Below are 16227 nucleotides of genomic sequence, written 5' to 3' on the forward strand. Positions count from 1 at the left end.
GTGACACCTCTCCCACCCCTGACACGTAGTCTAAACACATACCCCCATCCTCAGTCTGCTCACTTCCCTCCAAGTGCGAGGCCACTTGGACCTCCAAGGGTTCCATGTATTGAAGAAGGCATATTAGCAGCCCGAGGAAGTTCTGGGAGAGGGAAGGGCTCTCCCCCATGCGTACTCACACACTTCCCACCCCTAGAGCTTTTCTTCTGCTATGGATTTCTTGTTTCTTATTTTGTTTTGTTTTGTTTCTTTTTCAATTTTTTTATATAAATTCTAGTTAGTTAACATATAGTGTAACATTGGTTTTGGGAGTAGAATTTAATGAATCATCACTTACATATAACACCCAGTGCTCATCACAAGTGCCTTCCTTAGTACCCATCACTCATTTAGCCCATCTCCCACCTACCTTCCTCCATCAACCCATTATGGTTTGGTTCTCTCTCTCTTTTTTCCCCCCTTCCCATATTCATCTGTTTTGTTTCTTAAATTCCATATATGAGTGAAATCGTATATTTGTCTTTTTCTGACTGACTTATTTCGCTTAGCATAATACACTCTAGCTCCATGCACACTGTTGCAAATGGCAAGATTTCATTCTTTTTGATGGCTGAATAGTGTTCCATTGTGTATATATACCACTTCTTTATCCATTCATCAGTCAGTGGACATTTGGGCTCTTTCCGTAGTTTGACTATTATTGATAATGCTGCTACAAACATTGGGGTGGATGTAGCCCTTCGGATCTGTATTTTTTATCCTTTGGGTAAATACCTAGTAGTGTAATTGCTGGGTTGTACAATAGTTCTATTTTTAACTTTTTGAGGAACCTCCATACTGTTTTCCACAGTGGCTGCATCAGTTTGCATTCTGACCAACAGGGTAAGAGGGTTCCCCTTTATCTGCATCCACACCAACATTTGTTGTTTCCTGTGTTGCTAATTTTAGCCATTCTGACAGGTGTGAGGTGGTATCTCATCATGGTTTTGATTTTATTTCCCTCATGATGAGTGATACTGAGAATCTTCTCATGTGTCTGTTAGCCATCTGGATGTCTTCTTTGGAAAGAAATCTATTCATGTTTTCTGTCCATTTCTGAATTGGATTATTTGTTTTTTGGGTGTTGAGTTTGATAAGTTCTTTACAAATTTTGGATACAAACCCTTTATCAGCTATGTCATTTGCAAATAGCTTCTCCCATTCTGTAGGCTGACTCTTAGTTTTGTTGACTGTTTCTTTCACTGTGCAGAAGTTTTTTATCTTGATGAGGTCCCAGTGTTCCTGTTTGCTTTTGTTTCCCTTGCCTCCTGAGATGTATCTAATAAGAAATTGCTCTGGCCGAGGTCAAAGAGGTTGCTACCTGTGTTCTCCATTCTCCTTCAAGATTTTGACCTCTCACATTGGGGTCGTTCATCCATTTTGAATTAATTTTTGTGTATGGTGTAAGAAAGTGGTCCAGTTTCATTCTTCAGCATGTCACTGTGCAGTTTTCCCAACACCGTTTGTTGAAGAGACTTGTCTTTTTTTCCAGTGGATATTCTTTCCTGCTTTGTCGAAGATTACACTACCATACAGTTGTGGGTCTATTTCTGGGCTTTCTATTCTCTTTCATTGATCCATGTGTCTGTTTTTGTGCCAGTACCATACTGTCTTGATGACTACAGCTTTGTAATATAGCTTGAAGTCTGGAATTGCGATGTCTCCAGCTTTGCTATTGTTTTTCAGCATCGCTTTGGCTATTTGGAGTCTTTTGTGGTTCCATACAAATTTGAAGGTTGTTTGTTCTAGCTCTGTGAAAAAATGCCTGTGGTATTTTGATAGGGATTGCATTAAATGTGTAGATTGCTTTGGGTACTATAGACAGTTTAACAATGTTTGTTCTTCCAATCCATGAGCATGGGATTTTTTCCCAATTTTTTATGTGTTCTTCAATTTCTTTCACAAGTATTCTATTGTTTTCAGAGTACAGATCTTTTACTTCTTTGATTAGGTTTATTCCTAGGTATCTTACTGTTTTTGGTGCAATTGTAAATGGGATTGATTCCTTGATTTCTTTTTCTGCTTCATTATTGGTGTACAAAAGAAATACAACAGATTTCTGTATGCTATGCTGATTTTATATCCTGTGACTTTGCTGAATTCATGTATTAGTTTTAACAATTTTTTGGTGCAGTCTTAGGGCTTTCTACATAGAGTATCATGGGTTTCTTGTTAATTTAATGTTGTTCAACCATTATTTAAATATTATTGAACATATATTGTGGTCTTGACATGGTGGTAGGTGTTGAATTTGAAGGACTTGGTCCCCAGAGGCCCTGGCCAACTCTCCAGTATGCCAGCAGTTTCCACCTGCTGCCTCCTACCCACTTGCAGCCCAACAGCATCTTCTCAAAGAATTGATGGCCCAGCTGAGACCAGGAGAGGAAAGCCCCTGAGGGCCAGGAGGTGGGCATATGGCTCTGGAAGAGGGTCTTTGCACATGTAACCAGTTTTCCCTAGGAGGAAATGGCTCGTTGTTGGACCAGACTGCCCCTTGGTGGTTTCGTGTTCAGAGGTAATGATGCAGCCCAGAGGCTGGGGCAGTAGTAGACAGCAGCTGTTCTGGATGAAGATTTTGTTGATCATTATTTAATTCTTTTACCTGGTCCTAAGCTGAGAGGGCAATGGAGCAGTCTGAGGCATTTCTTTTAGAAAGTTTCCATTCAGGTGGATACAGAAACTTGGGAAAGGCAGGCTGAGAAGTGGTCTGAGTAAAATTGGTCCTTAAATGGCATCTTTCAGTCCTTTTATCATGCCCACTTGGAGACCTGGTTGGAGGTAGACCAGCCCTGCTTTCTTGTATTGTTTTTACAGGAGCAAGGTGGGTACCTTTTATCAGCAGAATCCTTTTGGGGACAGGGTTTTCACACAGACCAGATTAGCCAAGCCCAGGGCTCTGGCCTAGAGAGATATAAGTTAAGCCTCTACCATCTGCCCTACCAAAGGAGCCCCCTTTCCTCCATTACCCAGAGAAGCTTGTGGGGTGGTCCCAGGCAAAGACCCTGTACAAACGCTCCTCACTTCAAATGCCCTGCTTTCTTCCTAATCATAACTAGCATTGTTACTGTTTGGGATAATGTTAAATAAAAAGATCAGACACTTAGGTTGTAAGTCTCAATGAAGTCAATAAAGGAGGAGGCCATGAAAACACTGTTGCAGCAGTAAATTTCTATGATTTCTTATTCCTATTATAAGCATTTTCTATAATGTTACTATTTTTGCAGTTAAAAAAAAAAAAAAACCAATGTGGCCCAGTTAAGATTTTCACCTGTGGGATGTGCTGTTTCCCAACCTTCCCCAAGGCTCCTGTGGGCCCACTGATCATGAGGGCACTTACCTGAAGATCCTACTAGACCTCGTACTGCTGACAGGTCAGAGACACAGAGACAGCACCTGCAGCAAATATCCAGTCTGTTCTAGTGCACAGAATCACTGCTTCTCTATCTCCCCTTCTTTTACTTGGCTGTGAATTTAGTGCCCCATCCTGCAGAGGGTCAGACTGCTCTGGCCTGCTTGTGTTCCTGGTGCACCACCGGGGGGCAGGGAAGTGCCCAGACTGATTTCCTGGTTCTTCATCTTAGTGCAGAATCCTGCTCTCCTATGAATCTTAGCAAGGATGCCAAGTAGGCCTAATGGGAATAAAAGTAAAGGAGGAGTGAATGGAGGCTAGGAGGACATTCAGCCTCCCCTCTCTTTGGTAGGAGTTGAGAGCATGTGCCAGGTATCCCCCCTGCTTAGGATCTCGTGTTTTCAAGTGCACCTCTGTACATTCACATAGGGATAGGAAAGCAGAGGACTTGAGAGTATAGGTGCTCTGCAGCACTAATGATGCAGAACGGAAGGGGTAAGGAAAGCCGAATGATAATACAAAAGGGTGAAAAAGGGTTGTATGGATATAGACTGAATTTAATTTATACTGATGTACATATACATGCCTGGTGACAACAGTTACTTCATTCTAAAGCTTAAATTTTTATAGTTTTTGTCAAAACAGGCCACGACAATGTTGTTTTATATGCTTCCCCCCCACCCCCCACTAAGAAAGAAAATAAGTAGAAATTGGGTACTTTATCTATTAAAATCATTCTGTATTTTTCTTTATAAATAAACTCTGAAAATTTGAAAATTAGTATCCTTTTATTCCAGCTGTTAATAAATATATAACATAAATACGTATTAGCTAATTTCAGTGAAATGTTTCCTTGTTGAATTTTTTCATTACCATTCACTCTATATATACATCTTCACAGTCCTCACAGTTGTGTGTGTGTGCGTGTCTGTGTGTGTGTGTTCCTGCATTTTTCAATGAGATTTTTAAAATGAAGAAGTCAGTGAGCCTTGCTTATTTTCACAGTAATTACTGTACTCCAACCACATTCATGTTATGTCTTTTCTACCACAGTAACTACTTATATTTTTTAATGATTTCAAGTGTTTCAAACAAAAGTGTAGAGAACAAAATAATAAACACAGAATAATCACCACCCAGCTTTATCACATTTCAATAGTTATAGTTGCTTCAGATTTTTTTAGAGATGAGATACTATATATGTCCCCTTTCCCAGTCCCAGGCCCCTACCAAAATAACCACTTTCTAGAATTTATTTTAAATCTCATTTCCTTTGGAGTATCTGATACTTACTTCTGATTTTTCTTCATTGTTAATAAATTTTTATATTTTACTTTATAGCAAATTAAAAAGGAATGTTTTAGAAGACACCCCCAAAAGAGCAGTGTGTGTGTGTGTGTGTGTGTGTGTGTGTGTGTGTGTAGAGACCAGCTGGCAGGCAGACATGGGCTGGGGAGAGGGGCATTTCTACTGTGCTGGTGTGCTGCTGAATGTAAGAGAATGCATGATGGAAGTATCTGGATAATCTATTCTAAAAGAGAAGATACTTGAACATAGGAATTGTGAGAAAACTATGCAAATGTTTGATCTAGACTCACATAAGTCAGAAATTTGAAGATACTTGTGGAGATCCATCTAGGGAAACAGTGCTCCTTCATTTTTATGTGCTTTGTGTGTCAAGCATTGTTATAAGTACTTTATTGGATATCAGTTTATTTAATCCTCATCCTAACCAGTGAGTTAGGTATCAAATATTATTCTCTCACTTTTTATTACTTTTTTATTTTTTTTTAATTTTTTTTTTATAACGTTTATTTATTTTTGAGACAGAGCATGAACGGGGGAGGGGCAGAGAGAGAGGGAGACACAGAATCTGAAACAGGCTCCAGGCTCTGAGCTGTCGGCACAGAGCCCGACACGGGGCTCGAACCCACGGACCATGAGATCATGACCTGAGCCGAAGTCGGACGCTTAACCGACCAAGCCACCCAGGCGCCCCTTCTATTACTTTTTTAAAAAAATTATCACATAGGTAAGGAAACAGACACAGAAAAGTTAAAAAGTTACACAGCTAGGCTGAGTCAGGATTTGTACTTAGGCAATATGGATCAAAGCTCACCTAGTTAAATCTACACTGTACCTGCACCTGGTCATTGGCTACTGCCCCACACTGCACTCTTCCTCTCTTGGACACTACTTTTAGGCACACGAATAAAGCTGGGTACTCAACTACATCTGGGTTCGAGTCCATTTCCTCCCACCTTGCTCTACAAACCTTTTCATTACAGATGGCTCCTTTCTTTCTTCACACAAATAGGTGTAATATGTCCATTTTCTGCTTTTAATTTTTTCAAAATCGCCCCGTTGTCCAATTCACTTAGAATATGCTAGTTTTCCCTTTCAAAGTGATGTATCTCTTGAGTTCTCCATCATTCCCTGACATTCTACCTGTATCAATCAGGACTCCCGTAGTTGCAAAGAAACACCTCAACCTGGTTTAAGTGAAAAAAGGTAACATTGTATCTGTAATTGCATGCTTCATGTAACAGGAGTCAACAATTATATGATCCTAGGAATAAATCTAAAAGATGTGACTTTCTAGAGAAAATTACTAAATTTCTGAAAGACACAAGAAGACCCAGATGTAGATAGGTGACATGTTGATAAGTGAGAAGACCCAAGATTGTAAGGATTTAAATATCTGTAGATTAAATGTGAGTCAAATTAAAACCCAAATTTTACGTTTTATTCTTAATTTATCTAACCGGTAACAGTTTGTTAAATAATAACACCAACAGTGTATTTGGTTAATATACCTTATAAATAAATGAAATGACAGCAATGTTATCAAAGATGAGAGGGAAGAATTGGAAATACTCTGTTATAAGGCTCTTGTACTCTTTGTGAAGAAGTATAGTGTTATTCAAAAGTACACTTGAATTAGTTGTAAATGTATTTTACAAAACCTAGGGCAGCCGCTAAAAAGGTTAAAAAAGAAAGTGTAACTGATAGGCTAATAAAGGAGAGAATATGAAATACCCAATTAAAACCATAAAAGACAAAAAAAAAGTAGAATACCAAAAATAGAAAAAAATGAAGAAAGGCAACAAATGGAAAACACAAATGTGTTAGGTAGTAATCTACCTTTATCAATGATCACTTTAAATATGAATGATCTAAATACACCAATTAAAAGAAATTGTCAGAATTAAAAAACTAAGACCCAACTACATGTTGTCTTTAGGATCTCACTTTAAAAATAAAGACACAGATGGATTACTAGCAAAGGAATGGAAAAAGATATACCAGGCTAACATTGATTGAAAGAAAAACTGGAAAAGCGATATTTCAGACAGAGCCAGCTTGAGAGCAAGGAAAATTATCAGGGAAAAAAGAGGGCATTACATAATGATAAAGGAGCCAATTTCCCAAGAAGACATAATCCTTAATGTGTGTGCCTTAGCAATAAAATATAAAAATACATGAGAGAAAACTTATAACTGCAAGGAGAAGCAGACAGATGCACTATTATAGTTGGAGTCTTCAACTTTATCGATTGGAGACTCATTGACAAATTCAGCAGGTAGAAAATTAGTAGTAACAGAATTTAACGTCATTTAACATAATTTACCATCAGCACTCAACTAGATCTGTGCATTCCCCTTTAGTTCACATGGAACATTCACCAAGTTAGACCACAGTCTGGGGCATAAAACACACCTTAGTACATTTTTAAAAATTGAAATTATACAATGTATGCTCTCAGCCCACAATGGAATGAAACTAGAATTCAATAATAAGTGTAGTCAAAAATCCCCAAATATTTGAAAATTAAACAACATAGTTCTAAATAGCACATGGGTCAAGAGAAATTTTAAAAAATGTTTTAAACGGGGGCACCTGGGTTGCTCAGTTGGTTAAATGTCCAACTCTTGATTTTGGCTCAGGTCATGATCCCAGAGTTGTGGGATCGAGCCCCACATCAGGCTCTGTGCTGACAACGTGGAGCCTACCTACACTTCTCTCTCTCTCTGTCTCCCTCTGCCCCTCCCCCCTGCTTGCATGCACTCTCTCTCAAATTTAAAAAAATGCATATTTTAAATGAATATGCAAACACATCAAATTTTATGAGATGCAAGAAGAGCAGTAGTTAGAAACTTATAGTACTGAATATATATATATTAGCAAAGACGAAAGATCTAAATAAGCTCTGGGACACCTGGGCTACTCAGTTGGTTAAGTGTCCAACTTGATTTCAGCTCGGGTCATGATCTCACAGTCATGAGATTGAGCCCCGCATAAGGCTCTGCATTGATAGTGCGGGGCTTGCTTGGGATTCTGTGTCTCCCCCTTTGCCCTTCCCCCACTCTCTTTCTCAAAAATAAATAAACAGTAAAAAATCAGTAAACCTCCAGCCAATCCAACCAAGAAAAAAGCACAAATGACTCTTATCAGAAATGAAAGAGGAGCCATCACTATTGACTCCACGGACATTAAAAGGATAATAAAGGAACATTATAGATAACTCTATGCCCACAAATTTGATAACCTAAATGAAATGAATCAGCTCCTTGAAAGACACAATCTGCCAGAATTCTCACAAGGAGAAATAGATAATCTGAATAGGCCAATATGTACTAAAGAATTAATATTGTTCCAAAATAGCACCAGGCCCAGTTGGGTTCACTGGTAAATTTTACCATATATTTGAAGAAGTTGACACCAATTGTCCACAAATCCTTCTTGAAAATGGAGGGCAGCATTATCCTAATACCAAAAACAGATAAATACATTACAAGAAAGGAAAACTACAGGCCAATATCTCTTCTGAACATAGATGCATAATACTCAACAAAATATTAACAAATCCAACAATGTATACAAGGAATTATACACCATAACCAAATGAGATTTACTCCAGGATGCAAAGCTATTTAAACATTTGAAAATAATGCAATCCATTGCATCAACATGCTAAAGAAAAATTGTATGATCATATCAACAGATATAGAAAAAGCATTTGACAAAATCCACAATCCACTCATGATAAAAAGTCTCAGTAAACTAGGAAGTGGAGGGATGATAAAGTACATCTACAAAAGCCCTACAGCTACCATCATACTTAATTGTGAAAAGCTAGATGCTTTCCCCCAAGAGGAACAAGGCAAGGATGTCCCCTTTCTCCACTTATGTTCAACACTGTAATAGAAGTCCTTGCTAATGCAGTAAGAACAAGAAAAGGATATAAGGGGAAAGAAGGAATAAAACTGTAGATGGCATGGTTGTCTATGAAGAAAATTCCAAAGAATCAACAAAAAAACTCCTAGAGCTATAAGAAATTATAGTAAGGTTTCAGGATGCAAGGTTAATACACAAATGTCAATTGCTATCCTATATACCAACAGTGAATAATAGGAATTTGACACTAAAACACAACACAATTTATATTAGCACCAAAAAATTAAATATTTAAGAATAAATATGTACAAGATCTATATGAGGAAAACTACAAAACTGTGATGGAAAAAATCAAAGAAGATTTAAGAGATATTTCATGCTCTTGGATAGGAAAATTCAATATTATCAGTTCTTCCCAATGTGATCTATAAATCCCAATCAGATTCCCAGCAAGTTATTATATGGACATTAACAAACAGATTCTATGTTTATATGGAAAAGCAAAAGACCCAGAATAGCCAACACAGTATTGAAAGAGAAGAACAAAGTTAGAGGTCTGACAATATCTAATTTCAAGACTTACTATAGTCACCATGATAAAGACAGTTTGGTATTTGGTGAAAAAACAAACAGATCAGTGGGATGGAATAGAGAACCCAGAAACAGACTAACAAAATACTGTCAATTGAACTTTAAAAAAGGAGTGAAGGCAACTCAATGGAGAACACTATTCTATTCAACAAAGTCCTAGAATAACTGGGCGCCCACATAACAACAAAAAAAAAAGGAACATCCAAAATTAATATAATACAGCATATTAATAGAATAAAAGACAAAACCCACATTCTTAGTCACAGAAAGAGCATTGGACAAAATAGAAAACAGATCTATGATAAAAAGCTCTCAACAATATAGTAAGAGGAAGGAATTTCCACAACCTGATAAAGAGTATCTACAAAAAAAATCTACAGTTGACATTATACTTAGTAATGAAATACTAAATGTTTTCTCCTAATATTAGGAACAAAGCAAGGATTCTCACCTCTTATATTCAAGATTACAGTGGAGGAGAGAATCATATGTTCCAATTTTCTGAATTTAGGTAATGCTTACTGCAGATGTGTGCTATAGACATTAATGTAATGATAGTATAGTACATACTAGAAACAAATGTGCCCAAGGTAGGGTTTATATATCATATAGCATACACTAAAAACAAAATTGCTTGAGGTAGAGTTTGTATATCATACATGATCGTAATGAGTATTGCCACTATGTAGGGGAAAGAACTCTGGCCAGAGATCTGGATTCCATCAGTATCTTATTTTTTATATTCATAAAAAGAGGAAACCGAACTAGATATAGCTAAACTTTGTCAGGCCCTATAATTCTGTGATTATTTGCTTGATAAGTTTTATTATTATTATTATTATTATCATCATGTTTTAATGTTTATTTATTTTTGAGAGACAGAGAGACAGAGCACGAATGGGTGAGGGGCAGTGAGAGAGGGAGACACAGAATCTGAAGCAGGCTCCAGGCTCTGCGCTGTCAGCACAGAGCCCGACGCTGGGCTTGAACCCACAAACCGTGAGATAGTGACCTGAGGTCAGACACCAAACCGACTGAGCCACCCAGGCGCCCCTTGATGATTTATTTTTAAATACAAATGAAAATATTAAACACCTTTTAAAAAATTGTACTGGAAGTTCTAGTCAGTGCAGTTACGCAAGAAAAATAAATTAAAGCCATACAGATTAAACAGGAAGCAGTAAAACTCTCTTTATTTGCAGATGACATGGTTGTTTATGGAGAAAATCCAGTTGAAGCTATAAAAAAGCCACTAGAACTAATATCCGAATTTAATAACATTGCAGGATACAGATCAATATACAGAAATCAATTACATTTTTGTATACAAACAACTACTAGAAGTTGCAGTTTTTAAAAGATACCATTTGCAATTAAAAATTTGAAACTTAACAAAATATATAAAAGACCTATACACTGAAAACTACTAAACATTTTTGAGAGAAAAGTCTAAACAAATGGAAAGGCATATTTTCTTCAAGTAGCAAAAGTCTCAGTTTTGTTAAGGTGTTGATTCTTCCCCAGATTGATCTGTAGATTCAGTGCAATCTCAGGCAAAATCTCAGCAGACTTTTTTTGCAGAAATTGGCAAGCTGATTCTAAGATTTATATGGAAATGCAAAGGTCCTAGAATAGCCAAAACAACTCTGAAAAAGAGCAAAGTTGGGGGTCTCACACTGATTTCAAGAATTACAGTAAAGCTACAGTAATCAAAGCAGTGTGGTATTGACATAATGATAGAAAAATAGATCAATGGAGCCAAATAGGCCAGAATAAACACACACATACATGCAATTGATTTTTGACAAAGGCAACTAACTCAGTGGAGAAAGGATAGCCTTTCTCAACAAATGGTATCCATATGTATATATCCATATACATATCCTTATGTGTATATATATATATATATATATATAATTAGCTCAATCCATATGTCACACTGTACACAAAAATTAACTAAAAATAATGCATAGAACTAAATGCAAAACTGAATACTACAAAACTTCTAGAAGAACACACGGAAAATCTTTGTGTCCTTGGCTTACGCAAAGATTTCTTAGGTATGCAAACAAAAGCATTACCCATTAAATTACAACTTGATAAATTGTTTATCATAAAAATTAAAACTAAAAACTGTTCTTCCAAAGTTACTGTTAAGAGAATGAAACTATAAGCCACAGCCTGCCACAAAAATCTTTAAAGCGTAAATTTGACAGAGGATTGGAACTATCTAAAGAGTATCTAAAGAACTCCCAAAACATAATAAGAAAACCCAGTTTTTCTTATTGGAGAAAAGATTCTGGTACATTTTAAATAAGCCCACGAAAAGATCTCGACGTCACTAATCACTAGGGAAATGGAAAGTAAAGCTGCAATGAAATATCACTAGACACTTATTAGAATGGCTAAAATTTAAAAGACTGACTATAACAACTGTTGACAAGAATGTAGGAGAACTTCAATTCTCATACACCGTTAGTGAGAATGTAAAATGTAACAACCACTTTGGATACCAGGTTGACATTCTCTTAGAAAGGTAACCATGCACCTATGACATGATCCAGTCATTCTGTACCATCCTTGGTATTGACCCAAGAGAAAAAGAAATATATGCCTGTAAGACTTGTACATGAGTGTTCATAGCAGCTTACCTTGTAATGACCAAAACTGGAAATAAATGACCATCAAAACATGAATGGATAAACACATAGTGGTATATACATGCAATGAAATAGTACTCACCAATAAAAGGGAATGAACTATTGATGCACAAAAGTATGGATGAATCTAAAAATAATTTGCTAAGTAAAGAAGCCAGAAAAAAAAAAAAAGAGTATGTACTGTATGATTCCATTTGTACAAAACTATAGAAAGTACAAAGTAATCTATACTAGCAAAAAAATGTATCAGTGATTGCTTGGGGATAGGATAGGTGGGAAGGAGCAGAAGAGAGAAATAACAGGAGCACAACTAAACCTTTGAATGTGATGGATCTGGTCACTGTCTTGAGTGTGGTGATTTTTATAGGCTCATATGTCAACATTTATCAAATTATATGTTCTATAGCGCCTAGCTGGCTCAGTTGGTAGAGCATGCAACTCTTAGTCTTGGGGTTGTAAGTTTGAGCCCCACGATGTGTGTAGAGATTACTTAAAATCTTTTTTAAAAAGTCACTATTCTAAATGGATGCATTTTAATGTATTCAATTATACCTCAATAAAGCTGTTTTAAAACAAGGTATCACCCTACAATCCCCAAAATACTAGCATTTGAGGATAAATCAATGCCTATACAACCAACATGTATTCAGCATCTGTACAGGAAAAAAGCAAAGGGAAGGCAATGAGGGGTATAATATTCTTGAGAATGAGAGAACCTACAAATCACTGACAGGAAGTAAATGGTTAAATACAATCTGAGAATAGCACCAAAACTGGGAGGAAGTCATACAGACTCAATTTGCAGGCAAATGCAAAGGACCTGCAGTAATTTCTGGAGATGTTGAAGTGTTCTGAATCCTTATAACATCTTGACACTAACAAATCAAAACTTCCTTCCAGAACAAATCTTTGAAGCTAAAATAGTTATTCTTCCCATTGCTCCTTGTAACCAGAAAAATTCATTACACTTACACATGAGCAATTGAAACTAGTATCAACTGAATCCCGTACATAGTCATTATAAGATTTAAAGAAGAGAAAATAGTAATGTCCCCATTGACAATGAAAGCATGACAGAAAGATTTACCCAGAAAGAAAAAGAAGAGGGGCACCTGGATGGCTCAGTTAAGCATCCAACTTCAGCTCAGGTCATGATCTCGCGGTTTGTGGGTTTGAGCCCTGTGGGTTTGACAGCTTGGAGCCTGGAGCCTGCTTCGGATTCTGTGTTTCCCTCTCTCTCCGCCCCTCCCCCACTCTTGCTCTGTCTCTCTCTCTCTCTCTCTTAAAAATAAACATTAAAAATTTTTTAAAAAGAAAAAAAGGAAACCATTAAGAAAATGAAAAACTATTAAAAATCATTACAAGTAAGATTAGAAAAATTCAGAAATCTGATAACAGGAAAAAATTAAGAGTTTTAAAAAAATTAACATTTATTCTCTTTTTTGATTTTTTAATACAGATGGTATTATTTTATTGTGCTGTTTAATATACTTTTCAAAATAAATTTTATTAAACATACTGATAAAAAATAAATTCTAACTTTTAGTGTGGCTTATATGGACTCTTCCTCTCTTAGGTTCAAAGGGATTTCTTCTAGCGGGTTGGAAGCCTCTTTTGAACATTCTGGGACTTTCTTTTTCTTTGGCATCTGGAATGCTTTGAGATGTCTGCTTTTATGCTCTTATTAGCTATTTCGTTTCTTTTTTTTATTAAATATAATTTATTGTCAAATTGGTTTCCATACAACACCCAGTGCTCACCCCAACAGGTGCCCTCCTCAATGTCCATCACCCACTTTCCCCTGCCCTCCACCCCTATCAACCCTCAGTTTGTTCTCAGTATTTAAGAATCATTTCATTTATTCATTTTTGAGAGACAGAGCATGAGCAGGGGAAGAGCAGAGAGAGAGAGGGACACAGAATGCAAAGCAGGCTCCAGGCTCTGAGGTGTCAGCACAGAGCCCAATGCGGGGCTGGAACTCACTGACTGCAAGATCATGACCTGAGCTGAAGTTGGATGCCTAACTGACTGAGCCACCCAGATGCCCCCCAAAATTAAGATTTTTGAAAGTAAGTTTACAGAACTCAGGAAAGAGAATAAACTAAGTTATTTCTGAATTGAAAACTAAACTAGAAGGAACACAAGAGAAAATGACAATGCATAATATTTTCAAACACACAAGATTAAATGAAGGACTTTTTTAAAAAGATAGAAGAAGGGCGTCTGGATGGCTCAGTCGGCTAAGCGTCCAACTCTTGATTTTGACCCAGGTCATGATCTCACGGTTCGTGAGAGCGAACCCTGCACTGTCATCGCAGAGCCTGTTTGGGATTATCTCTCTCTGCCCCTCCCCCCTCAAAATAAATAAATAAACATTTTTTTAATAAATAAAAGAAGGAAGAAATAAAAATGGATTTGAGAGAAAGTTATAGAAAAAGAAAATAGTCAAAGAAGACCTAACATATGTATGATAGGATTTACTAAAAAGGAAAACCAAATCAATGGAACAGAATATCTACTAAAACTATATTTTAATAATATTTTTCTGAAATTAAAAGCCTTCAAACTACAGGTTGAAGAGACATGCATGTACCTGAAGAACAAACCCGATTGGCTAACACTGAAGAAATGGTGACACAAATCTGCAGTGCCCAGTGTTGGGGCCCTTAACTAAACAAAGATGGAGTCTATATACTAGCCCTATGTTACTTACTTCTTCAGACAGTCTAGGACCTATTAGCCCCAAAGCACACTGGCAACGTTTTTACACACTGAATTGTTTTAAAGATTGCTCAATTAACCAGATTTTTAACCATTTACAACCTATCTGCTTTGTGTAATGTTAACTTTCAAAAGAAAACTGCCTAGTATTTTACCAGCAAAATTGAGTTTATATGGGAATAACAGAGAATTGCAATTCGGGACAAGCAAACTACATTAAAACCATAAGCAAGTTTGGAAAATAAAGGGGAGGAATGCTGCTTTATAGAAGGGGCAGTTGGGAGGGCTGTTATGAACAAAAAGTCCTGTGGAGTAAACTAGGAGTTTGAAGTAAAGTGGTATTTCATTGGCTGAGTTTATGACAGTCTTTTATTGGATGGACTGTTCCCCCAAGAGGAGAAAAACCTTTTTTCCTCCTTCTGGGATAGTAAAGTAGTAGCTAAAGTAATATTGACCTGCAAGGTGTGTCTATTCCTGTTGGATGTGCTTTGACTAATAGCATGTGAGCTCCCTCTGCTGGTCTCCTGACTCCATTCTAAATGAAGTTTCATTTCATTAATTTTCACAAGGCCTGTGACACTGAAGCTGACACAAATAAGCCATAAATAAGAGAAACCCCAGGGCTATAAAGACCCCAAGCCACTGTTGTACAACATCACCTAGACATGTAAACCCCCTCTTTGGCCTCTCTCCTCCCAAGAGTTCTGTGGTTCTGGTGCACTTGCCTTTGGAAGGTCTCCAGCTCTTGAGGAAATTCTCCTCCCACGACCCCTCTTGCAAACCTGTCAAAGCACGGTGCAAATAAAACTCATCATGTGCTACTGCCACCCTGTGGTCACATCTTTTACATGGATCAACCTTGAAATCTTTCAAACTCACTGTAGGTCAGCACCCCTGATTCTTATATGGACTAGGTCCTACAGAAAGCCTACAGGGTTCTCTGGAGTTTGATTGAAGACATCACCAATTGGGTTACAGAGTCCCCCACCTGATTCTCAGGCTCCCTCCTTGGAGACAAGCTATTCTCTTCATCATAAAACCTTACTCAATGGTTATATTGCTGATTACTATATATTTTGACACATGGTTATTACTACAATAACAGAAACAGATGGAGAAGTGAGGCACAAACCTACTGGCTCAGCTTGGGTTCTTGTTCCATGTCACATCCCTTTCCTGTCTTAGGGATTGACTGTCACTGTTACTGTTCAATGCCCACAGGAGGACAGTCACATTGACTTAAGAACACTGAGCTCTTACTAGTTTCTAGTCAGTCTTAGTGTTTCATTCCTTTCTAGGTGTAACAGTAACAAAATGCTGGGCAAAGATATGTCTACCAAGTACAAAGTAAAAGAGTGTACGGATGGTAAAAGAAATTAGAATTAAATGCAAAAAGCTTAATACCGGATTGTGAGGATAATTTTATGTTGTAAGGGTAAACTCTCAATGAAGATATAACGTCTATAAATCTTAAAACTCAGCATAACTTAGCCTCAAACCCTGTAACACAAGAACTGTTAAGAAAACATATGTGTGCATATAAGGCAAAATGGAAAGACATAAAGCTGTTAGGGGAGTTATTGGGAGAATGTGACCACCTCTCCCACAATGATACTCCACTTAAAGGGTGTAGGATATAGAAGATGTGTAAATTATAACTGAATTAATACATATCTGTAGAACTTAACA

The sequence above is a fragment of the Neofelis nebulosa genome, chromosome 7 (genome assembly GCF_028018385.1).
Source record: "Neofelis nebulosa isolate mNeoNeb1 chromosome 7, mNeoNeb1.pri, whole genome shotgun sequence".
Lineage (NCBI taxonomy): Eukaryota > Metazoa > Chordata > Mammalia > Carnivora > Felidae > Neofelis > Neofelis nebulosa.